Source organism: Schistocerca nitens, chromosome 6 (assembly GCF_023898315.1).
Source record: "Schistocerca nitens isolate TAMUIC-IGC-003100 chromosome 6, iqSchNite1.1, whole genome shotgun sequence".
Lineage (NCBI taxonomy): Eukaryota > Metazoa > Arthropoda > Insecta > Orthoptera > Acrididae > Schistocerca > Schistocerca nitens.
The window spans coordinates 757,483,408-757,510,794 of NC_064619.1; positions in this window are offsets into that span (position 1 = coordinate 757,483,408).

A 27,387-nucleotide genomic window follows, 5' to 3' on the forward strand; every position below is an offset into this window, starting at 1 on the left:
ACGATGAAACACAGAAATTGCATCGGATTGAAATATAAGTGACACAATGCCGCCTTAATTACAGGAAGACTGAGTCTTCCTACTGTCTATGTTCTGAGCGTTTCCTGCGTCACCATTTTTACATTCCGATGCACCTCTGCAGGTTTACTGTATCCCTTGGACCTTCAGAGTAACGATGAAACACAGAAATCGCATCGGAATTAAATATAACAGACGCAATGCCGATTTAAGTACAGGAAGGCTGTTTCTTCCTATTGTCTATGTTTTCAGTGTTTCCTGTGTCATCAGTTTTACATTCCGATGCACCTCTGCAGGTTTACTGTATCCCTTGGACCTTCACAGTAACGATGAAACACAGAAATCGCATCGGAATTATATATAAGAGACACAATGCCGATTTAAGTACAGGAAGGCTGTTTCTTCCTATTGTCTATGTTTTCAGCGTTTCCTGTGTCATCAGTTTTACATTCCGATGCACCTCTGCAGGTTTACTGTATTCCTTCGACCTTCCCATTGACGATGAAACACAGAAACTGCATCGGAATTAAATATAAGAGACGCAATGCGACATAATTACAGGAAGACTGAGTCTTCCTACTGTCTATGTTTTGAGCGTTTCATGTGTCACCAGTTTTACATTCCGATGCACCTCTGCAGGTTTACTGTGTCCATTCGACCTTCCCATTGATGATGAAACACAGAAAGTGCATCGGATTTAAATATAAGAGACACAATGCCGACTTATGTACAGGAAGACTGAGTCTTCCCACTGTCTAAGTTTTGAGCGTTTCCTGTGTTACCAGTTTTACATTCCGATGCATCTCTGCAGGTTTACTGTATCCATTCGACATTCCCATTGATGATGAAACACAGAAATTGCATCGGATTTAAATATAAGAGACACAATGCGACATAAGTACAGGACGACTGAGTCTTCCTACTGTCTATGTTTTGAGCGTTTCCTGTGTCACCAGTTTTACATTCCGATGCACCTCTGTAGGTTTACTGTCCCCATTCGACCTTCCCATTAACGATGAAACACAGAAAGTGCATTGGATTTAAATATAAGAGAGACAATGCCGACTTCAGTACAGGAAGACCGAGTCTTCCTACTGTCTATGTTTTGAGCGTTTCCTGTGTTACCAGTTTTACATTCCGATGCACCTCTGCAGGTTTACTGTATCCATTCGACATTCCCATTGACGATGAAACACAGAAATTGAATCGGATTTATATATAAGAGACACAATGCCGACTTAAGTACAGGAAGACTGAGTCTTCCTACTGTCTACGTTTTGAGCGTGTACTGTGTCACCAGTTTTACATTACGATGCACCTCTGCATGTTTACTGTATCCATTGGACCTTCCCAGTGACGATGAAACACAGTAATTGCATCGGAATTAAATATAAGAGACACAATGCCGACTTAAGTACAAGAAAACTGAGTCTTCTTAGGGTCTATATTTTGAGCGTTTCCTGTGTCACCAGTTTTACATTCCGATGGGCCTCTGCAGGTTTACTGTATCCCTTGGACCTTCCCATCGACGATGAAACACAGAAATTGCATCGGACTTAAATATAAGAGACACAATGCCGACTTAAGTACAGGAAGACTGAGTCTTCCTACTGTCTACGTTTTGAGCGTTTACGGTGTCAGCAGTTTTACATTCCGATTCTCCTCTGCAGGTTTACTGTATCCATTGGACCTTCCCATTGACGATGAAACACAGAAATTGCATCGGATTGAAATATAAGTGACACAATGCCGCCTTAATTACAGGAAGACTGAGTCTTCCTACTGTCTATGTTCTGAGCGTTTCCTGCGTCACCATTTTTACATTCCGATGCACCTCTGCAGGTTTACTGTATCCCTTGGACCTTCACAGTAACGATGAAACACAGAAATCGCATCGGAATTAAATATAAGAGACACAATGCCGATTTAAGTACAGGAAGGCTGTTTCTTCCTATTGTCTATGTTTTCAGCGTTTCCTGTGTCATCAGTTTTACATTCCGATGCACCTCTGCAGGATTACTGTATTCCTTGGACCTTCCCATTGACGATGGAACACAGAAATTGCATCGCAATTAAATATAAGAGACACAATGCCGACATAAGTACAGGAAGACTGAGTCTTCCTACTGTCTATGTTTTGAGCGTTTCCTGTGTCACCAGTTTTACATTCCGATGCACCTCTGCAGGTTTACTGTTTCCATTCGACCTTCCCACTGACGATGAAACACAGAAAGTGCATCGGATTTAAATATAAGAGACACAATGCCGACTTAAGTACAGGAAGACTGAGTCTTCCTACTGTCTATGTTTTGAGCGTTTCCTGTGTTACCACTTTTACATTCCGATGCACCTCTGCAGGTTTACTGTATCCATTCGACATTCCCATTGACGATGAAACACAGAAATGGAATCGGATTTAAATATAAGAGACACAATGCCGACTTAAGTACAGGAAGACTGAGTCTTGCTACTGTCTATGTTTTGAGCGTTTCCTGCGTCACCAGATTTACATTCCGATGCACCTCTGCAGGTTTACTGTATCCCTTGGACCTTCACAGTATCGATGAAACACAGAAATTGCATCGGAATTAAATATAAGATACGCAATGCCGACATCAGAACAGGAAGACTGAGTCTTCCTACTGTCTATGTTTTGAGCGTTACCTGTGTCACCAGTTTTACATTCCGATACACATCTGCAGGTTTACCGTGTCCATTAGACCTTCACAGTGACGATGAAACACAGAAATTGCATCGGAATTAAATATTAGAGACACAATGCTGACTTAAGCACTACAAAACGTAGTCTTCTTAGGGTCTATGTTTTGAGCGGTTCCTGTGTCACCAGTTTTACATTCCGATGGGGCTCTGCAGGTTTACTGTATCCATTGGACCTTCCCATTGACGATGAAACACAGAAAATGCATCGGATTTAAATATAAGAGACACAATGCCGACTTAATTACAGGAAGACTGAGTCTTCCTACTGTCTATGTTTTGAGCGTTTCCTGCGTCACCAGTTTTACATTCCGATGTACCTCTGCAGGTTAACTGTATCACTTGGACCTTCACAGTAACGATGAAACACAGAAATTGCATCGGAATTAAATATAAGAGACACAATACCGGTTTAAGTACAGGAAGGATGAGTCTTCCTACTGTCTATGTTTTGAGCGTTTCCTTTGTCATCAGTTTTACATTCCGATGCACCTCTGCAGGTTTACTGTATTCCTTGGACCTTCCCATTGACGATGAAACACAGAAATTGCATCGGAATTAAATATAAGAGACACAATGTCAACTTAAGTACAGGAAGACTGAGTCTTCCTAGTGTCTATGTTTTGAGCGTTTCCTGTGTCACCAGTTTTACATTCCGATGCACCTCTGCAGGTTTTCTATATCCATTGGACCCTCCCATTGACGATGAAACACAGAAATTGCCTCGGATTTAAATATAAGAGACACAATGCCGACTTAAGTACAGGAAGACTGAGTCTTCCAACTGTCTATGTTTTGAGCGTTTCCTTTGTCATCAGTTTTACTTTCCGGTGCACCTCTGCAGGTTTACTGTATCCCTTGGACCTTCCCATTGACGATGAAACACAGAATTTGCATCGGAATTAAATATAAGAGGCACAATGCCGACTTAAGTACAGGAAAACTGAGTCTTCCTACTGTCTATGTTTTGAGCGTTTCCTGTGTCACCAGTTTTACATTGCGATGCACCTCTGCAGGTCTACTGTACCTATTCGACCTTCACAGTGACGATGAAACACAGAAATTGCATCGGAATTAAATATAAGAGACACTATGCCGACTAAGCACTACAAAACTGAGTCTTCTTAGGGTCTATGTTTTGAGCGTTTCCTGTGTCACCAGTTTTACATTCCGATGCACCTCTGCAGGTTTACTGTATCCATTGGACCTTCAAGGTGGCGATGAAACACAGGAATTGCATCGGAATGAAATATAAGAGACACAATGCCGACTTAAGTACTACAAAATGGAGTCTCCTTAGGGTCTGTGTTTTGAGCGTCTCGTGTGTCACCAGTTTTACAATCCGATGCACCTCTGCAGGTTTACTGTATCCATTGGACCGTCCCAATGACGATGAAACACAGAAATTGCATCGGAATTAAATATAAGAGACACAATGCCGACTTAAGCACGGGAAGACTGAGTCTTCCTACTGTCTATGATTTGAGCGTTTCTTGTGTCACCAGTTTAACACTCGGATGCACCTCTGCAGGTTTATTGTATCCCTTGGACCTTCCCATAGACGATGAAACACAGATATTGCATCGGAATTAAATATAAGAAGCACAATGCCGACTTAAGAACAGGAAGACAGAGTCTTCCTACTGTCTATGTTTTGAGCGTTTCCTGTGTCACCAGTTTTACATTCCGATGCACCTCGGCAGGTTTACTGTATCCCTTGGTCCTTCCCATTGACGATGAAACACAGAAATTGCATCGGAATTAAATATAAGAGACACAATGCCGACTAAGTACTTCAAAACTGAGTCTTCTTAGGGTCTATGATTTGAGCGTTTCCTGTGTCACCAGTTTTACATTCCGATGCACCTCTGCAGGTTTACTGTATCCATTGGACCTTCCCATTGACGATGAAACGCAGAAATTGCATCGCATTTAAATATAAGAGGCACAATGCCGACTTAAGTACAGGAAGTCTGAGTCTTCCTACTCTCTATGTTAAGAGCGTTTCCTGTGTCACCAGTTTTACATTCCGATGCACCTCTGCAGGTTTACTGTATCCATTCGACCTTCACTGTGACGATGAAACACAGAAATTGCATCGGAATTAAATGTAAGAGACACAATGCCGGCTTAAGTACAAGAAAACTGAGTCTTCTTAGGGTCTATGTTTTGAGCGTTTCCTGTGTCACGAGTTTTACATTCCGATGCACCTCTACAGGTTTACTGTATCCCTAGGACCTTCCCATTGACGATGAAACACAGAAATTGCATCGGATTTAAATATAAGAGGCACAATGCCGACTTAAGTACAGGAAGACTGAGTCTTCCTACTGTCTATGATTTGAGCGTTTCCTGTGTCACCAGTTTTACAATGCGATGCACCTCTGCAGGTTTACTGTATCCATTGGACCATCCCATTGACGATGAAACACAGAAATTGCATCGGATTTATATATAAGAGACACAATGCAGACTTAAGTACAGGAAGACTGAGTCTTTCAACTGTCTATGATTTGAGCGTTTCCTTTGTCATCAGTTTTACATTCCGATGCACCTCTGCAGGTTTACTGTATCCCTTGGACCTTCCCATTGACGATGAAACACAGAAATTGCATCGGATTTAAATATAAGAGGCACAATGCCGACTTAAGTACAGGAAGACTGAGTCCTCCTACTGTCTATGTTTTGATCGTTTCCTGTGTCACCAGTTTTAAATTCCGATGCACCTCGGCAGGTTTACTGTATCCATTCGACCCTCACAGTGACGATGAAACACAGAAATTGCATCGGATTTAAATATAAGAGACACAATGCCGACTTAAGTACAAGAAGACTGAGTCATCCTACTGTCTATGTTTTGAGCGTTTCCTGTGTCACCAGTTTTTCATTCCGATGCACCTCTGCAGGTTTACTGTATCCATTCGACCTTCACAGTGACGATGAAACACAGAAATTGCATCGGATTTAAATATAAGAGACACAATGCCGACTAAGTACTACAAAACTGAGTCTTCTTAGGGTCTATGTTTTGAGCGTTTCCTTTGTCACCAGTTTTACATTCTGATGCACCTTTGCAGGTTTACTGTATCCATTGGACTTTCACAATGACGATGACACACAGATATTGCATCAGAAATAAATATAAGAGACACAATGCCGACTTAAGTACTACAAAATGGAGTCTTCTTAGGGTCTGTGTTTTGAGCGTCTCGTGTGTCACCAGTTTTACATTCCGATGCACCTCTGCAGGTTTACTGTATCCATTGGACCTTCCCAGTGACTATGAAACACAAAAATTGCATCGGCATTAAATATAAGAGACACAATGCCGACTTAAGCACGGGAAGACTGAGTCTTCCTACTGTCTATGATTTGAGCGTTTCCTGTGTCACCAGTTTTACACTCGGATGCACCTCTGCAGGTTTATTGTATCCCTCGGACCATCCCATTGACGATGAAACACAGATATTGCATCGGAATTAAATATAAGAGGCACAATGCCGACTTAAGAACAGGAAGACAGAGTCTTCCTACCGTCTATGTTTTGAGCGTTTCCTGTGTCATCGGTTTTACATTCCGATGCATCTCTGCAGGTTTACTGTATCCCTTGGACCTTCCCATTGATGATGAAACACAGTAATGGCATCGGAACTAAATATAAGGGACACAATGCCGACTTAAGTACAGGAAGGCTGATTCTTCCTACTGTCTATGTTTTTTAGCGTTTCCTGTGTCACCAGTTTTACATTCCGCTTCACCTCTGCAGGTTTACTGTATCCATTCGACCTTCACAGTGACGATGAAACACAGAAATTGCATCGGAATAAAATATAAGAAACACAATGCCGGTTTAAGTACAGGAACGCTGAGTCTTCCTACTGCCTATGTTTTCAGCGTTTCCTATGTAATCAGTTTTACATTCCGATGCACCTCTGTAGGATTACTGTAGTCCTTGGACCTTCCCATTGACGATGAAGCACAGAAATTGCATCGGAATTAAATATAAGAGACACAAAGCCGACTTAAGTACAGGAAGACAGAGTCTTCCTACTGTCTATGTTTTGAGCGTTTCCTGTGTCACCAGTTTTACATTCCGATGCAGCTCTGCAGGTTTACTGCATCCATTGGACCTTCACGGTGGCGATGAAACACAGGAATTGCATCGGAATTAAATATAAGAGACACAATGCCGACTAAGTACTACAAAACTGAGTCTTCTTAGGGTCTATGATTTGAGCGTTTCCTGTGTCACCAGTTTTACATTCCGATGCACCTCTGCAGGTTTACTGTATCCATTGGACCTTCCCATTGACGATGAAACGCAGAAATTGCATCGCATTTAAATATAAGAGGCACAATGCCGACTTAAGTACAGGAAGGCTGAGTCTTCATACTCTCTATGTTAAGAGCGTTTCCTGTGTCACCAGTTTTACATTCCGATGCACCTCTGCAGGTTTACTGTATCCATTCGACCTTCACAGTGGCGATGAAACACAGAAATTGCATCGGAATTAAATGTAAGAGACACAATGCCGGCTTAAGTACAAGAAAACTGAGTCTTCTTAGGGTCTATGTTTTGAGCGTTTCCTGTGTCACCAGTTTTACATTCCGATGCACCTCTGCAGGTTCACTGTATCCCTTGGACCTTCCCATGGACGATGAAACACAGAAATTGCATCGGATTTAAATATAAGAGACACAATGCCGACTTAAGTACTACAAAATGGAGTCTTCTTAGGGTCTGTGTTTTGAGCGTCTCGTGTGTCACCAGTTTTACATTCCGATGCACCTCTGCAGGTTTACTGTATCCATTGGACCTTCCCAGTGACTATGAAACACAGAAATTGCATCGGAATTAAATATAAGAGACACAATGCCGACTTAAGCACGGGAAGACTGAGTCTTCCTACTGTCTATGATTTGAGCGTTTCCTGTGTCACCAGTTTTACACTCGGATGCACCTCTGCAGGTTTATTGTATCCCTTGGACCTTCCCATTGACGATGAAACACAGATATTGCATCGGAATTAAATATAAGAGGCACAATGCCGACTTAAGAACAGGAAGACAGAGTCTTCCTACCGTCTATGTTTTGAGCGTTTCCTGTGTTCGGTTTTACATTCCGATGCATCTCTGCAGGTTTACTGTATCCCTTGGACCTTCCCATTGATGATGAAACACAGTAATGGCATCGGAACTAAATATAAGGGACACAATGCCGACTTAAGTACAGGAAGGCTGAATCTTCCTACAGTCTATGTTTTTTAGCGTTTCCTGTGTCACCAGTTTTAAATTCCGATGCACCTCTGCAGGTTTACTGTATCCATTCGACCTTCACAGTGACGATGAAACACAGAAATTGCATCGGAATAAAATATAAGAGACACAATGCCGATTTAAGTACAGGAACGCTGAGTCTTCCTACTGTCTATGTTTTCAGCGTTTCCTATGTAATCAGTTTTACATTCCGATGCACCTCTGTAGGATTACTGTAGTCCTTGGACCTTCCCATTGACGATGAAACACAGAAATTGCATCGGAATTAAATATAAGAGACACAATGCCGATTTAACTACAGGAAGGCTGAGTCTTCCTACTGTCTATGTTTTCAGCGTTTCCTGTGTAATCAGTTTTACATTCCGATGGGCCTCTGCAGGTTTCCTGTATTCCTTGGACCTTCCCATCGACGATGAAACACAGAAATAATATCGGAATTAAATATAAGAGACACAATGCCGACTTAAGTACAGGAAGACTGAGTCTTCCAACTGTCTATGTTTTGAGCGTTTCCTTTGTCATCAGTTTTACATTCCGATGCACCTCTGCAGGTTTACTGTATCCCTTGGACCTTCCCATTGACGATGAAACACAGAAATTGCATCGGAATTAAATATGAGAGACACAATGTCAACTTAAGTACAGGAAGACTGAGTCTTCCTACTGTCTATGTTTTGAGCGTTTCCTGTGTCACCAGTTTTACATTCTGATGCACCTCTGCAGGTTTACTGTATCCATTGGACCTTCCCATTGACGATGAAACACAGAAATTGCATCGGATTTAAATATAAGAGACACAATGCCGACTTAAGTACAGGAAGACTGAGTCTTCCAACTGTCTAAGTTTTAAACGTTTCCTTTGTCATTAGTTTTACATTCCGGTGCACCTCTGCAGGTTTACTGTATCCCTTGGACCTTCCCCTTGACGATGAAACACAGAAATTGCATCGGAATTAAGTATAAGAGACACAATGCTGACTTAAGTACAAGAAGACTGAGTCTTCCTACTGTCTATGTTTTGAGCGTTTCCTGTGTCACCAGTTTTACATTGCGATGAACCTCTGCAGGTCTACTGTACCTATTCGACCTTCACAGTGACGATGAAACACAGAAATTGCATCGGAATTAAGTATAAGAGACACAATGCCGACTAAGTACTACAAAACTGAGTCTTCTTAGGGTCTATGTTTTGAGCGTTTCCTGTGTCACCAGTTTTACATTCCGATGCACCTCTGCAGGTTTACTGTATCCATTGGACCTTCAAGGTGGCGATGAAACACAGGAATTGCATCGGAATGAAATATAAGAGACACAATGCCGACTTAAGTACTACAAAATGGAGTCTCCTTAGGGTCTGTGTTTTGAGCGTCTCGTTGTGTCACCAGTTTTACATTCCGATGCACCTCTGCAGGTTTACTGTATCCATTGGACCGTCCCAATGACGATGAAACACAGAAATTGCATCGGAATTAAATATAAGAGACACAATGCCGACTTAAGAACAGGAAGACAGAGTCTTCCTACTGTCTATGTTTTGAGCGTTTCCTGTGTCACCAGTTTTACATTCCGATGCACCTCGGCAGGTTTACTGTATCCCTTGGTCCTTCCCATTGACGATGAAACACAAAAATTGCATCGGAATGAAATATAAGAGACACAATGTCGACTTAAGTACAGGAAGACTGAGTCTTCCTACTGTCTATGATTTGAGCGTTTCCTGTGTCACCAGTTTTACAATGCGATGCACCTCTGCAGGTTTACTGTATCCATTGGACCATCCCATTGACGATGAAACACAGAAATTGCATCGGATTTATATATAAGAGACACAATGCAGACTTAAGTACAGGAAGACTGAGTCTTCCAACTGTCTATGATTAGAGCGTTTCCTTTGTCATCAGTTTTACATTCCGATGCACCTCTGCAGGTTTACTGTATCCCTTGGACCTTCCCATTGACGATGAAACACAGAAATTGCATCGGATTTAAATATAAGAGGCACAATGCCAACTTAAGTACAGGAAGACTGAGTCTTCCTACTGTCTATGTTTTGATCGTTTCCTGTGTCACCAGTTTTAAATTCCGATGCACCTCGGCAGGTTTACTGTATCCATTCGACCTTCACAGTGACGATGAATCACAGAAATTGCATCGGAATTAAATATAAGAGACACAATGCCGACTTAAGTACAAGAAGACTGAGTCATCCTGCTGTCTATGTTTTGGGCGTTTCCTGTGTCACCAGTTTTTCATTCCGATGCACCTCTGCAGGTTTACTGTATCCATTCGACCTTCACAGTGACGATGAAACACAGAAATTGCATCGGAATCAAATATAAGAGACACATTGCCGATTTAAGAACAGGAAGACTGAGTCTTCCTTCTGTCTATGGTTTTTAGCTTTTCCTGTGTCACCAGTTTTACATTCCGATGCACCTGTGCAGGTTTACTGTATCCCTTGGTCCTTCCCATTGACGATGAATCACAGAAATTGCATTGGATTTAAATATAAGAGACACAATGCCGACTAAGTACTACAAAACTGAGTCTTCTTAGGGTCTATGTTTTGAGCGTTTCCTGTGTCACCAGTTTTACATTCTGATGCACCTTTGCAGGTTTACTGTATCCATTGGACTTTCACAATGACGATGACACACAGATATTGCATCGGAATTAAATATAAGAGACACAATGCCGACTTAAGTACTACAAAATGGAGTCCTCTTAGGGTCTGTGTTTTGAGCGTCTCGTGTGTCACCAGTTTTACATTCCGATGCACCTCTGCAGGTTTACTGTATCCATTGGACCTTCCCATTGACGATGAAACACAGATATTGCATCGGATTTAAATATAAGAGGCACAATGCCGACTTAAGAACAGGAAGACAGAGTCTTCCTACCGTCTATGTTTTGAGCGTTTCCTGTGTCATCGGTTTTACATTCCGATGCATCTCTGCAGGTTTACTGTATCCCTTGGACCTTCCCATTGATGATGAAACACTGTAATGGCATCGGAACTAAATATAAGGGACACATTGCCGACTTAAGTACAGGAAGGCTGAATCTTCCTACTGTCTATGTTTTTTAGCGTTTCCTGTGTCACCAGTTTTACATTCCGATTCACCTCTGCAGGTTTACTGTATCCATTCGACCTTCACAGTGACGATGAAACACAGAAATTGCATCGGAATAAAATATAAGAGACACAATGCCGATTTAAGTACAGGAACGCTGAGTCTTCCTACTGTCTATGTTTTCAGCGTTTCCTATGTAATCAGTTTTACATTCCGATGCACCTCTGTAGGATTACTGTAGTCCTTGGACCTTCCCATTGACGATGAAACACAGAAATTGCATCGGAATTAAATATAAGAGGCAAAAAGCCGACTTAAGTACAGGAAGACTGAGTCTTCCTACTGTCTATGTTTTGAGCGTTTCCTGTGTCACCAGTTTTACATTCCGATGCAGCTCTGCAGGTTTACTGTATCCATTGGACCTTCATGGTGGCGATGAAACACAGGAATTGCATCGGAATTAAATATAAGAGACACAATGCCGACTAAGTACTACAAAACTGAGTCTTCTTAGGGTCTATGATTTGAGCGTTTCCTGTGTCACCAGTTTTACATTCCGATGCACCTCTGCAGGTTTACTGTATCCATTGGACCTTCCCATTGACGATGAAACGCAGAAATTGCATCGCATTTAAATATAAGAGGCACAATGCCGACTTAAGTACAGGAAGGCTGAGTCTTCATACTCTCTATGTTAAGAGCGTTTCCTGTGTCACCAGTTTTACATTCCGATGCACCTCTGCAGGTTTACTGTATCCATTCGACCTTCACAGTGACGATGAAACACAGAAATTGCATCGGAATTAAATGTAAGAGACACAATGCCGGCTTAAGTACAAGAAAACTGAGTCTTCTTAGGGTCTATGTTTTGAGCGTTTCCTGTGTCACCAGTTTTACATTCCGATGCACCTCTGCAGGTTCACTGTATCCCTTGGACCTTCAAATTGACGATGAATCACAGAAATTGCATCGGAATGAAATATAAGAGACACAATGTCGACTTAAGTACAGGAAGACTGAGTCGTCCTACTGTCTATGATTTGAGCGTTTCCTTTGTCATCAGTTTTACATTCCGATGCACCTCTGCAGGTTTACTGTATCCCTTGGACTTTCACAGTGACGATGAAACACAGAAATTGCATCGGATTTAAATATAAGAGTCACAATGCCGACTTAAGTACAAGAAGACTGAGTCATCCTACTGTCTATGTTTTGAGCGTTTCCTGTGTCACCAGTTTTTCATTCCGATGCACCTCTGCAGGTTTACTGTATCCATTCGACCTTCACAGTGACGATGAAACACAGAAATTGCATCGGAATTAAATATAAGAGACACAATGCCGATTTAAGAACAGGAAGACTGAGTCTTACTTCTGTCTATGTTTTTTAGCGTTTCCTGTGTCACCAGTTTTACATTCCGATGCACCTCTGCAGGTTTACTGTATCCCTTGGTCCTTCCCATTGACGATGAATCACAGAAATTGCGTCGGATTTAAATATAAGAGACACAATGCCGACTAAGTACTACAAAACTGAGTCTTCTTAGGGTCTATGTTTCGAGCGTTTCCTGTGTCACCAGTTTTACATTCTGATGCACCTTTGCAGGTTTACTGTATCCATTGGACTTTCACAATGACGATGAAACACAGAACTTGCATCGGAATTAAATATAAGAGACACAATGCCGACTTAAGTACTACAAAATGGAGTCTTCTTAGGGTCTGTGTTTTGAGCGTCTCGTGTGTCACCAGTTTTACATTCCGATGCACCTCTGCGGGTTTACTGTATCCATTGGACCTTCCCAGTGACTATGAAACACAGAAATTGCATCGGAATTAAATATATGAGACACAATGCCGACTTAAGCACGGAAGACTGAGTCTTCCTACTGTCTATGATTTGAGCGTTTCCTGTTTCACCAGTTTTACACTCGGATGCACCTCTGCATGTTTATTGTATCCCTTGGACCTTCCCATTGACGATGAAACACAGATATTGCATCGGAATTAAATATAAGAGGCACAATGCCGACTTAAGAACAGGAAGACAGAGTCTTCCTACCGTCTATGTTTTGAGCGTTTCCTGTGTCATCGGTTTTACATTCCGATGCATCTCTGCAGGTTTACTGTATCCCTTGGACCTTCCCATTGATGATGAAACACAGTAATGGCATCGGAACTAAATATAAGGGACACAATGCCGACTTAAGTACAGGAAGGCTGAATCTTCCTACTGTCTATGTCTTTTAGCGTTTCCTGTGTCACCAGTTTTAAATTCCGATGAACCTCTGCAGGTTTACTGTATCCATTCGACCTTCACAGTGACGATGAAACACAGAAATTGCATCGGACTAAAATATAAGAGACACAATGCCGATTTAAGTACAGGAACGCTGAGTCTTCCTACTGTCTATGTTTTCAGCGTTTCCTATGTAATCAGTTTTACATTCCGGTGCACCTCTGTAGGATTACTGTAGTCCTTGGACCTTCCCATTGACGATGAAACACAGAAATTGCATCAGAATTAAATATAAGAGACACAATGCCGATTTAACTAGAGGAAGGCTGAGTCTTCCTACTGTCTATGGTTTCAGCGTTTCCTGTGTAATCAGTTTTACATTCCGATGGGCCTCTGCAGGTTTCCTGTATTCCTTGGACCTTCCCATCGACGATGAAACACAGAAATAGCATCGGAATTAAATATAAGAGACACAATTCCGACTTAAGTACAGGAAGACTGAGTCTTCCAACTGTCTATGTTTTGAGCGTTTCCTTTGTCATCAGTTTTACATTCCGATGCACCTCTGCAGGTTTACTGTATCCCTTGGACTTTCCCATTGACGATGAAACACAGAATTTGCATCGGAATTAAATATGAGAGACACAATGTCAACTTAAGTACAGGAAGACTGAGTCTTCCTACTGTCTATGTTTTGAGCGTTTCCTGTGTCACCAGTTTTACATTCCGATGCATCTCTGCAGGTTTACTGTATCCATTGGACCTTCCCATTGACGATGAAACACAGAAATTGCATCGGATTTAAATATAAGAGACACAATGCCGACTTAAGTACAGGAAGACTGAGTCTTCCTACTGTCTATGTTTTGAGCGTTTCCTGTGTCACCAGTTTTACATTCCGATGCACCTCGGCAGGTTTACTGTATCCATTCGACCTTCACAGTGACGATGAAACACAGAAATTGCATCGGATTTAAATATAAGAGATACAATGCTGACTTAAGTACAAGAAGACTGAGTCTTTCTACTGTCTATGTTTTGAGCGTTTCCTGTGTCACCAGTTTTACATTGCGATGCACCTCTGCAGGTTTACTGTACCCATTCGACCTTCACAGTGACGATGAAACACAGAAATTGCATCGGAATTAAATATAAGAGACACAATGCCGACTTAAGTACAGGAAGTCTGAGTCTTCCTACTCTCTATGTTAAGAGCGTTTCCTGTGTCACAACTTTTACATTCCGATGCACCTCTGCAGGTTTACTGTATCCATTCGACCTTCACTGTGACGATGAAACACAGAAATTGCATCGGAATTAAATGTAAGAGACACAATGCCGGCTTAAGTACAAGAAAACTGAGTCTTCTTAGGGTCTATGTTTTGAGCGCATCCTGTGTCACGAGTTTTACATTCCGATGCACCTCTGCAGGTTCACTGTATCCCTTGGACCTTCCCATGGACGATGAAACACAGAAATTGCATCGGATTTAAATATAAAAGACACAATGCCGACTTAAGTACTACAAAACTGAGTCTTCTTAGGGTCTATGTTTTGAGCGTTTCCTGTGTCACCAGTTTTACATTCCGATGCACCTCTGCAGGTTTACTGTATCCATTGGACCTTCAAGGTGGCGATGAAACACAGGAATTGCATCGGAATGAAATATAAGAGACACAATGCCGACTTAAGTACTACAAAATGGAGTCTCCTTAGGGTCTGTGTTTTGAGCGTCTCGTGTGTCACCAGTTTTACATTCCGATGCACCTCTGCAGGTTTACTGTATCCATTGGACCGTCCCAATGACGATGAAACACAGAAATTGCATCGGAATTAAATATAAGAGACACAATGCCGACTTAAGAACAGGAAGACAGAGTCTTCCTACTGTCTATGTTTTGAGCGTTTCCTGTGTCACCAGTTTTACATTCCGATGCACCTCGGCAGGTTTACTGTATCCCTTGGTCCTTCCCATTGACGATGAAACACAGAAATTGCATCGGAATTAAATATAAGAGACACAATGCCGACTAAGTACTTCAAAACTGAGTCTTCTTAGGGTCTATGATTTGAGCGTATCCTGTGTCACCAGTTTTACATTCCGATGCACCTCTGCAGGTTTACTGTATCCATTGGACCTTCCCATTGACGATGAAACGCAGAAATTGCATCGCATTTAAATATAAGAGGCACAATGCCGACTTAAGTACAGGAAGTCTGAGTCTTCCTACTCTCTATGTTAAGAGCGTTTCCTGTGTCACCAGTTTTACATTCCGATGCACCTCTGCAGGTTTACTGTATCCATTCGACCTTCACTGTGACGATGAAACACAGAAATTGCATCGGAATTAAATGTAAGAGACACAATGCCGGCTTAAGTACAAGAAAACTGAGTCTTCTTAGGGTCTATGTTTTGAGCGCATCCTGTGTCACGAGTTTTACATTCCGATGCACCTCTGCAGGTTCACTGTATCCCTTGGACCTTCCCATTGACGATGAAACACAAAAATTGCATCGGAATGAAATATAAGAGACACAATGTCGACTTAAGTACAGGAGGACTGAGTCTTCCTACTGTCTATGATTTGAGCGTTTCCTGTGTCACCAGTTTTGCAATGCGATGCACCTCTGCAGGTTTACTGTATCCATTGGACCATCCCATTGACGATGAAACACAGAAATTGCATCGGATTTATATATAAGAGACACAATGCAGACTTAAGTACAGGAAGACTGAGTCTTCCAACTGTCTATGATTTGAGCGTTTCCTTTGTCATCAGTTTTACATTCCGATGCACCTCTGCAGGTTTACTGTATCCCTTGGACCTTCCCATTGACGATGAAACACAGAAATTGCATCGGATTTAAATATAAGAGGCACAATGCCAACTTAAGTACAGGAAGACTGAGTCTTCCTACTGTCTATGTTTTGATCGTTTCCTGTGTCACCAGTTTTAAATTCCGATGCACCTCGGCAGGTTTACTGTATCCATTCGACCTTCACAGTGACGATGAATCACACAAATTGCATCGGAATTAAATATAAGAGACACAATGCCGACTTAAGTACAAGAAGACTGAGTCATCCTACTGTCTATGTTTTGAGCGTTTCCTGTGTCACCAGTTTTTCATTCCGATGCACCTCTGCAGGTTTACTGTATCCATTCGACCTTCACAGTGACGATGAAACACAGAAATTGCATCGGAATTAAATATAAGAGACACAATGCCGATTTAAGAACAGGAAGACTGAGTCTTCCTTCTGTCTATGGTTTTTAGCCTTTCCTGTGTCACCAGTTTTACATTCCGATGCACCTGTGCAGGTTTACTGTATCCCTTGGTCCTTCCCATTGACGATGAATCACAGAAATTGCATCGGATTTAAATATAAGAGACACAATGCCGACTAAGTACTACAAAACTGAGTCTTCTTAGGGTCTATGCTTTGAGCGTTTCCTGTGTCACCAGTTTTACATTCTGATGCACCTTTGCAGGTTTACTGTATCCATTGGACTTTCACAATGACGATGACACACAGATATTGTATCGGAATTAAATATAAGAGACACAATGCCGACTTAAGTACTACAAAATGGAGTCTTCTTAGGGTCTGTGTTTTGAGCGTCTCGTGTGTCACCAGTTTTACATTCCGATGCACCTCTGCAGGTTTACTGTATCCATTGGACCTTCCCAGTGACTATGAAACACAAAAATTGCATCGGAATTAAATATAAGAGACACAATGCTGACTTAAGCACGGGAAGACTGAGTCTTCCTACTGTCTATGATTTGAGCGTTTCCTGTGTCACCAGTTTTACACTCGGATGCACCTCTGCAGGTTTATTGTATCCCTTGGAGCTTCCCATTGACGATGAAACACAGATATTGCATCGGAATTAAATATAAGAGGCACAATGCCGACTTAAGAACAGGAAGACAGAGTCTTCCTACCGTCTATGTTTTGAGCGTTTCCTGTGTCATCGGTTTTACATTCCGATGCATCTCTGCAGGTTTACTGTATCCCTTGCACCTTCCCATTGATGATGAAACACTGTAATGGCATCGGAACTAAATATAAGGGACACAATGCCGACTTAAGTACAGCAAGGCTGAATCTTCCTACTGTCTATGTTTTTTAGCGTTTCCTGTGTCACCAGTTTTACATTCCGATTCACCTCTGCAAGTTTACTGTATCCATTCGACCTTCACAGTGACGATGAAACACAGAAATTGCATCGGAATAAAATATAAGAGACACAATGCCGATTTAAGTACAGGAACGCTGAGTCTTCCTACTGTCTATGATTTGAGCGTTTCCTGTGTCACCAGTTTTACATTCCGATGCAGCTCTGCAGGTTTACTGTATCCATTGGACCTTCATGGTGGCGATGAAACACAGGAATTGCATCGGAATTAAATATAAGAGACACAATGCCGACTAAGTACTACAAAACTGAGTCTTCTTAGGGTCTATGATTTGAGCGTTTCCTGTGTCACCAGTTTTACATTCCGATGCACCTCTGCAGGTTTACTGTATCCATTGGATCTTCCCATTGACGATGAAACGCAGAAATTGCATCGCATTTAAATATAAGAGGCACAATGCCGACTTAAGTACAGGAAGGCTGAGTCTTCATATTCTCTATGTTAAGAGCGTTTCCTGTGTCACCAGTTTTACATTCCGATGCACCTCTGCAGGTTTACTGTATCCATTCGACCTTCACAGTGACGATGAAACACAGAAATTGCATCGGAATTAAATGTAAGAGACACAATGCCGGCTTAAGTACAAGAAAACTGAGTCTTCTTAGGGTCTATGTTTTGAGCGTTTCCTGTGTCACCAGTTTTACATTCCGATGCACCTCTGCAGGTTCACTGTATCCCTTGGACCTTCAAATTGACGATGAAACACAGAAATTGCATCGGAATGAAATATAAGAGACACAATGTCGACTTAAGTACAGGAAGACTGAGTCTTCCTACTGTCTATGATTTGAGCGTTTCCTTTGTCATCAGTTTTACATTCCGATGCACCTCTGCAGGTTTACTGTATCCCTTGGACCTTCACAGTGACGATGAAACACAGAAATTGCATCGGATTTAAATATAAGAGACACAATGCCGACTTAAGTACAAGAAGACTGAGTCATCCTACTGTCTATGTTTTGAGCGTTTCCTGTGTCACCAGTTTTTCATTCCGATGCACCTCTGCAGGTTTACTGTATCCATTCGACCTTCACAGTGACGATGAAACACAGAAATTGCATCGGAATTAAATATAAGAGACACAATGCCGATTTAAGAACAGGAAGACTGAGTCTTACTTCTGTCCATGTTTTTTAGCGTTTCCTGTGTCACCAGTTTTACATTCCGATGCACCTCTGCAGGTTTACTGTATCCCTTGGTCCTTCCCATTGACGATGAATCACAGAAATTGCATCGGATATAAATATAAGAGACACAATGCCGACTAAGTACTACAAAACTGAGTCTTCTTAGGGTCTATGTTTCGAGCGTTTCCTGTGTCACCAATTTTACATTCTGATGCACCTTTGCAGGTTTACTGTATCCATTGGACTTTCACAATGACGATGAAACACAGAAATTGCATCGGAATTAAATATAAGAGACACAATGCCGACTTAAGTACTACAAAATGGAGTCTTCTTAGGGTCTGTGTTTTGAGCGTCTCGTGTGTCACCAGTTTTACATTCCGATGCACCTCTGCGGGTTTACTGTATCCATTGGACCTTCCCAGTGACTATGAAACACAGAAATTGCATCGGAATTAAATATAAGAGACACAATGCCGACTTAAGCACGGGAAGACTGAGTCTTCCTACTGTCTAAGATTTGAGCGTTTCCTGTTTCACCAGTTTTACACTCGGATGCACCTCTGCATGTTTATTGTATCCCTTGGACCTTCCCATTGACGATGAAACACAGATATTGCATCGGAATTAAATATAAGAGGCACAATGCCGACTTAAGAACAGGAAGACAGAGTCTTCCTACCGTCTATGTTTTGAGCGTTTCCTGAGTCATCGGTTTTACATTACGATGCATCTCTGCAGGTTTACTGTATCCCTTGGACCTTCCCATTGATGATGAAACACAGTAATGGCATCGGAACTAAATATAAGGGACACAATGCCGACTTAAGTACAGGAAGGCTGAATCTTCCTACTGTCTATGTCTTTTAGCGTTTCCTGTGTCACCAGTTTTAAATTCCGATGAACCTCTGCAGGTTTACTGTATCCATTCGACCTTCACAGTGACGATGAAACACAGAAATAGCATCGGAATTAAATATAAGAGACACAATTCCGACTTAAGTACAGGAAGACTGAGTCTTCCAACTGTCTATGTTTTGAGCGTTTCCTTTGTCATCAGTTTTACATTCCGATGCACCTCTGCAGGTTTACTGTATCCCTTGGACTTTCCCATTGACGATGAAACACAGAATTTGCATCGGAATTAAATATGAGAGACACAATGTCAACTTAAGTACAGGAAGACTGAGTCTTCCTACTGTCTATGTTTTGAGCGTTTCCTGTGTCACCAGTTTTACATTCCGATGCACCTCTGCAGGTTTACTGTATCCATTGGACCTTCCCATTGACGATGAAACACAGAAATTGCATCGGATTTAAATATAAGAGACACAATGCCGACTTAAGTACAGGAAGACTGAGTCTTCCTACTGTCTATGTTTTGAGCGTTTCCTGTGTCACCAGTTTTACATTCCGATGCACCTCGGCAGGTTTACTGTATCCATTCGACCTTCACAGTGACGATGAAACACAGAAATTGCATCGGATTTAAATATAAGAGATACAATGCTGACTTAAGTACAAGAAGACTGAGTCTTCCTACTGTCTATGTTTTGAGCGTTTCCTGTGTCACCAGTTTTACATTGCGATGCACCTCTGCAGGTTTACTGTACCCATTCGACCTTCACAGTGACGATGAAACACAGAAATTGCATCGGAATTAAATATAAGAGACACAATGCCGACTAAGTACTACAAAACTGAGTCTTCTTAGGGTCTATGATTTGAGCGTTTCCTGTGTCACCAGTTTTACATTCCGATGCACCTCTGCAGGTTTACTGTATCCATTGGACCTTCAAGGTGGCGATGAAACACAGGAATTGCATCGGAATGAAATATAAGAGACACAATGCCGACTTAAGTACTACAAAATGGAGTCTTCTTAGGGTCTGTGTTTTGAGCGTCTCGTGTGTCACCAGTTTTACATTGCGATGCACCTCTGCAGGTTTACTGTACCCATTCGACCTTCCCATTGACGATGAAACGCAGAAATTGCATCGCATTTAAATATAAGAGGCACAATGCCGACTTAAGTACAGGAAGTCTGAGTCTTCCTACTCTCTATGTTAAGAGCGTTTCCTGTGTCACCAGTTTTACATTCCGATGCACCTCTGCAGGTTTACTGTATCCATTCGACCTTCACTGTGACGATGAAACACAGAAATTGCATCGGAATTAAATGTAAGAGACACAATGCCGGCTTAAGTACAAGAAAACTGAGTCTTCTTAGGGTCTATGTTTTGAGCGCCTCCTGTGTCACGAGTTTTACATTCCGATGCACCTCTGCAGGTTCACTGTATCCCTTGGACCTTCCCATTGACGATGAAACACAAAAATTGCATCGGAATGAAATATAAGAGACACAATGTCGACTTAAGTACAGGAAGACTGAGTCTTCCTACTGTCTATGATTTGAGCGTTTCCTGTGTCACCAGTTTTACATTCCGATTCACCTCTGCAGGTTTACTGTATCCATTCGACCTTTACAGTGACGATGAAACACAGAAATTGCATCGGAATAAAATATAAGAGACACAATGCCGATTTAAGTACAGGAACGCTGAGTCTTCCTACTGTCTATGTTTTCAGCGTTTCCTATGTAATCAGTTTTACATTCCGATGCACCTCTGTAGGATTACTGTAGTCCTTGGACCTTCCCATTGACGATGAAACACAGAAATTGCATCGGAATTAAATATAAGGGACACAAAGCCGACTTAAGTACAGGAAGACTGAGTCTTCCTACTGTCTATGTTTTGAGCGTTTCCTGTGTCACCAGTTTTACATTCCGATGCACCTCTGCAGGTTTACTGTATCCATTGGACCTTCCCATTGACGATGAAACGCAGAAATTGCGTCGCATTTAAATATAAGAGGCACAATGCCGACTTAAGTACAGGAAGGCTGAGTCTTCATACTCTCTATGTTAAGAGCGTTTCCTGTGTCACCAGTTTTACATTCCGATGCACCTCTGCAGGTTTACTGTATCCATTCGACCTTCACAGTGACGATGAAACACAGAAATTGCATCGGAATTAAATGTAAGAGACACAATGCCGGCTTAAGTACAAGAAAACTGAGTCTTCTTAGGGTCTATGTTTTGAGCGTTTCCTGTGTCACCAGTTTTACATTCCGATGCACCTCTGCAGGTTCACTGTATCCCTTGGACCTTCAAATTGACGATGAAACACAGAAATTGCATCGGAATGAAATATAAGAGACACAATGTCGACTTAAGTACAGGAAGACTGAGTCTTCCTACCGTCTATGATTTGAGCGTTTCCTTTGTCATCAGTTTTACATTCCGATGCACCTCTGCAGGTTTACTGTATCCCTTGGACCTTCACAGTGACGATGAAACACAGAAATTGCATCGGATTTAAATATAAGAGACACAATGCCGACTTAAGTACAAGAAGACTGAGTCATCCTACTGTCTATGTTTTGAGCGTTTCCTGTGTCACCAGTTTTTCATTCCGATGCACCTCTGCAGGTTTACTGTATCCATTCGACCTTCACAATGACGATGAAACACAGAAATTGCATCGGAATTAAATATAAGAGACACAATGCCGATTTACGAACAGGAAGACTGAGTCTTCATTCTGTCTATGTTTTTTAGCGTTTCCTGTGTCACCAGTTTTACATTCCGATGCACATCTGCAGGTTTACTGTATCCCTTGGTCCTTCCCATTGACGATGAATCACAGAAATTGCATCGGATTTAAATATAAGAGACACAATGTCGACTAAGTACTACAAAACTGAGTCTTCTTAGGGTCTATGTTTCGAGCGTTTCCTGTGTCACCAGTTTTACATTCCGATGCACCTCTCGAGGTTTACTGTATCCCTTGGACCTTCCCATTCACGATGAAACACGGAAATTGCATCGGAATTAAATATAAGGGACACAATGCCGACTTAAGTACAGGAAGGCTGAATCTTCCTACTGTCTATGTCTTTTAGCGTTTCCTGTGTCACCAGTTTTAAATTCCGATGCACCTCTGCAGGTTTACTGTATCCATTCGACCTTCACAGTGACGATGAAACACAGAAATTGCATCGGATTTAAATATAAGAGATACAATGCTGACTTAAGTACAAGAAGACTGAGTCTTCCTACTGTCTATGCTTTGAGCGTTTCCTGTGTCACCTGTTTTACATTGCGATGCACCTCTGCAGGTTTACTGTACCCATTCGACCTTCACAGTGACGATGAAACACAGAAATTGCATCGGAATTAAATATAAGAGACACAATGCCGACTAAGTACTACAAAACTGAGTCTTCTTAGGGTCTATGTTTTGAGCGTTTCCTGTGTCACCAGTTTTACATTCCGATGCACCTCTGCAGGTTTACTGTATCCATTGGACCTTCAAGGTGGCGATGAAACACAGGAATTGCATCGGAATGAAATATAAGAGACACAATGCCGACTTAAGTACTACAAAATGGAGTCTTCTTAGGGTCTGTGTTTTGAGCGTCTCGTGTGTCACCAGTTTTACATTCCGATGCACCTCTGCAGGTTTACTGTACCCATTGGACCGTCCCAGTGACGATGAAACACAGAATTTGCATCGGAATTAAATATAAGAGACACAATGCCGACTTAAGCACGGGAAGACCGAGTCTTCCTACTGTCTATGATTTGAGCGTTTCCTGTGTCACCAGTTTTACACTCGGATGCACCTCTGCAGGTTTATTGTATCCCTTGGACCTTCCCATAGACGATGAAACACAGATATTGCATCGGAATTAAATATAAGAAGCACAATGCCGACTTAAGAACAGGAAGACAGAGTCTTCCTACTGTCTATGTTTTGAGCGTTTCCTGTGTCACCAGTTTTACATTCCGATGCACCTCGGCAGGTTTACTGTATCCCATGGTCCTTCCCATTGACGATGAAAAACAGAAATTGCATCGGAATTAAATATAAGAGACACAATGCCGACTAAGTACTACAAAACTGAGTCTTCTCAGAGTCTATGATTTGAGCGTTTCCTGTGTCACCAGTTTTACATTCCGATGCACCTCTGCAGGTTTACTCTATCCCTTGGTCCTTCCCATTGACGATGAAACACAGAAATTGCATCGGAATTAAATATAAGAGACACAATGCCGACTAAGTACTACAAAACTAAGTCTTCTTAGGGTCTATGATTTGAGCGTTTCCTGTGTCACCAGTTTTACATTCCGATGCACCTCTGCAGGTTTACTGTATCCATTCGACCTTCACAGTGACGATGAAACACAGAAATTGCATCGGAATTAAATGGAAGAGACACAATGCCGGCTTAAGTTAAAGAAAACTGAGTCTTCTTAGGGTCTATGTTTTGAGCGTTTCCTGTGGCACCAGTTTTATATTCCGATTCACCTCTGCAGGTTCACTGTATCCCTTGGACCTTCCCATTGACGATGAAACACAGAAATTGATCGGAATGAAATATAACAGACACAATGTCGACTTAAGTACAGGAAGACTGAGTCTTCCTACTGTATATGAGTTGAGCGTTTCCTGTGTCACCAGTTTTACATTGCGATGCACCTCTGCAGGTTTACTGTATCCATTGGACCATTCCATTGACGATGAAACACAGAAATTGCATCGGATTTATATATAAGAGACACAATGCCGACTTAAGTACAGGAAGACTGAGTCTTCCAACTGTCTATGATTTGAGTGTTTCCTTTGTCATCAGTTTTACATTCCGATGCACCTCTGCAGGTTTACTGTATCTCTTGGACCTTCCCATTGACGATGAAAGACAGAAATTGCATCGGATATAAATATAAGAGGCACAATGCCGACTTAATTACAGGAAGACTGAGTCTTCCTACTGTCTATGTTTTGATCGTTTCCTGTGTCACCAGTTTTCAATTCCGATTCACCTCGGCTGGTTTACTGTATCCATTCGACCTTCACAGTGACGATGAAACACAGAAATTGCATCGGAATTAAATATAAGAGACACAAAGCCGACTTAAGTACAGGAAGACTGAGTCTTCCTACTGTCTATGTTTTGAGCGTTTCCTGTGTCACCAGTTTTACATTCCGATGCAGCTCTGCAGGTTTACTGTATCCATTGGACCTTCACGGTGGCGATGAAACATAGGAATTCCATCGGAATTAAATATAAGAGACACAATGCCTTCTAAGTACTACAAAACTGAGTCTTCTTAGGGTCTATGATTTGAGCGTTTCCTGTGTCACCAGTTTTACATTCCGATGCACCTCTGCAGTTTTACTGTATCCATTGGACCTTCCCACTGACGATGAAACGCAGAAATTGCATCGCATTTAAATATAAGAGGCACAATGCCGACTTAAGTACAGGAAGGCTGAGTCTTCATACTCTCTATGTTAAGAGCGTTTCCTGTGTCACCAGTTTTACATTCCGATGCACCTCTGCAGGTTTACTGTATCCATTCGACCTTCACTGTGACGATGAAACACAGAAATTGCATCGGAATTAAATGTAAGAGACACAATGCCGGCTTAAGTACAAGAAAACTGAGTCTTCTTAGGGTCTATGTTTTGAGCGTTTCCTGTGTCACCAGTTTTACATTCCGATGCACCTCTGCAGGTTCACTGTATCCCTTGGACCATCAAATTGACGATGAAACACAGAAATTGCATCGGAATGAAATATAAGAGACACAATGTCGACTTAAGTACAGGAAGACTGAGTCTTCCTACTGTCTATGATTTGAGCGTTTCCTTTGTCATCAGTTTTACATTCCGATGCACCTCTGCAGGTTTACTGTATCCCTTGGACCTTCACAGTGACGATGAAACACAGAAATTGCATCGGATTTAAATATAAGAGACACAATGCCAACTTAAGTACAAGAAGACTGAGTCATCCTACTGTCTATGTTTTGAGCGTTTCCTGTGTCACCAGTTTTTCATTCCGATGCACCTCTGCAGGTTTACTGTATCCATTCGACCTTCACAGTGACGATGAAACACAGAAATTGCATCGGAATTAAATATAAGAGACACAATGCCGACTTAAGTACTACAAAATGGAGTCTTCGTAGGGTCTGTGTTTTGAGCGTCTCGTGTGGCACCAGTTTTACATTCCGATGCACCTCTGCAGGTTTACTGTATCCATTGGACCTTCCCAGTGACTATGAAACACAGAAATTGCATCGGAATTAAATATAAGAGACACAATGCCGACTTAAGCACGGGAAGACTGAGTCTTCCTACTGTCTATGATTTGAGCGTTTCCTGTGTCACCAGTTTTACACTCGGATGCACCTCTGCAGGTTTATTGTATCCCTTGGACCTTCCCATTGACGATGAAACACAGATATTGCATCGGAATTAAATATAAGAGGCACAATGCCGACTTAAGAACAGGAAGACAGAGTCTTCCTACCGTCTATGTTTTGAGCGTTTCCTGTGTCATCGGTTTTACATTCCGATGCATCTCTGCAGGTTTACTGTATCCCTTGGACCTTCCCATTGATGATGAAACACAGTAACGGCATCGGAACTAAATATAAGGGACACAATGCCGACTTAAGTACAGGAAGGCTGAATCTTTCTACTGTCTATGTTTTTTAGCGTTTCCTGTGTCACCAGTTTTAAATTCCGATGCACCTCTGCAGGTTTACTCTATCCATTCGACCTTCACAGTGACGATAAAACACAGAAATTGCATTGGAATAAAATATAAGAGACACAATGCCGATTTCAGTACAGGAACGCTGAGTCTTCCTACTGTCTATGTTTTCAGCGTTTCCTATGTAATCAGTTTTACAATCCGATGCACCTCTGTAGGATTACTGTAGTCCTTGGACCTTCCCATTGACATTGAAACACAGAAATCGCATCGGAATTAAATATAAGAGACACAATGCCGATATAACTACAGGAAGGCTGAGTCTTCCTACTGTCTATGTTTTCAGCGTTTCCTGTGTAATCAGTTTTACATTCCGAAGGGCCTCTGCAGGTTTCCTGTATTCCTTGGACCTTCCCATCGACGATGAAACACAGAAATAGCATCGGAATTAAATATAAGAGACACAATGCCGACTTAAGTACAGGAAGACTGAGTCTTCCAACTGTCTATGTTTTGAGCGTTTCCTTTGTCATCAGTTTTACATTCCGATGCACCTCTGCAGGTTTGCTGTATCCCTTGGACCTTCCCATTGACGATGAAACACAGAAATTGCATCGGAATTAAATATGATAGACACAATGTCAACTTAAGTACAGGAAGACTGAGTCTTCCTACTGTCTATGTTTTGAGCGTTTCCTGTGTCACCAGTTTTACATTCCGATGCACCTCTGCAGGTTTACTATATCCTATGGACCTTCCCATTGACGATGAAACACAGAAATTGCATCGGATTTAAATATAAGAGACACAATGCCGACTTAAGTACAGGAAGACTGAGTCTTCCAACTGTCTATGTTTTGAGCGTTTCCTTTGTCATTAGTTTTACATTCCGGTGCAACTCTGCAGGTTTACTGTATCCCTTGGACCTTCCCATTGACGATGAAACACAGAATTTGCATCGGAATTAAATATAAGAGGCACAATGCCGACTTAAGTACAGGAAGACTGAGTCTTCCTACTGTCTATGTTTTGAGCGTTTCCTGTGTCACCAGTTTTACATTCCGATGCACCTCGGCAGGTTTACTGTATCCATTCGACTTTCACAGTGACGATGAAACACAGAAATTGCATCGGATTTAAATATAAGAGATACAATG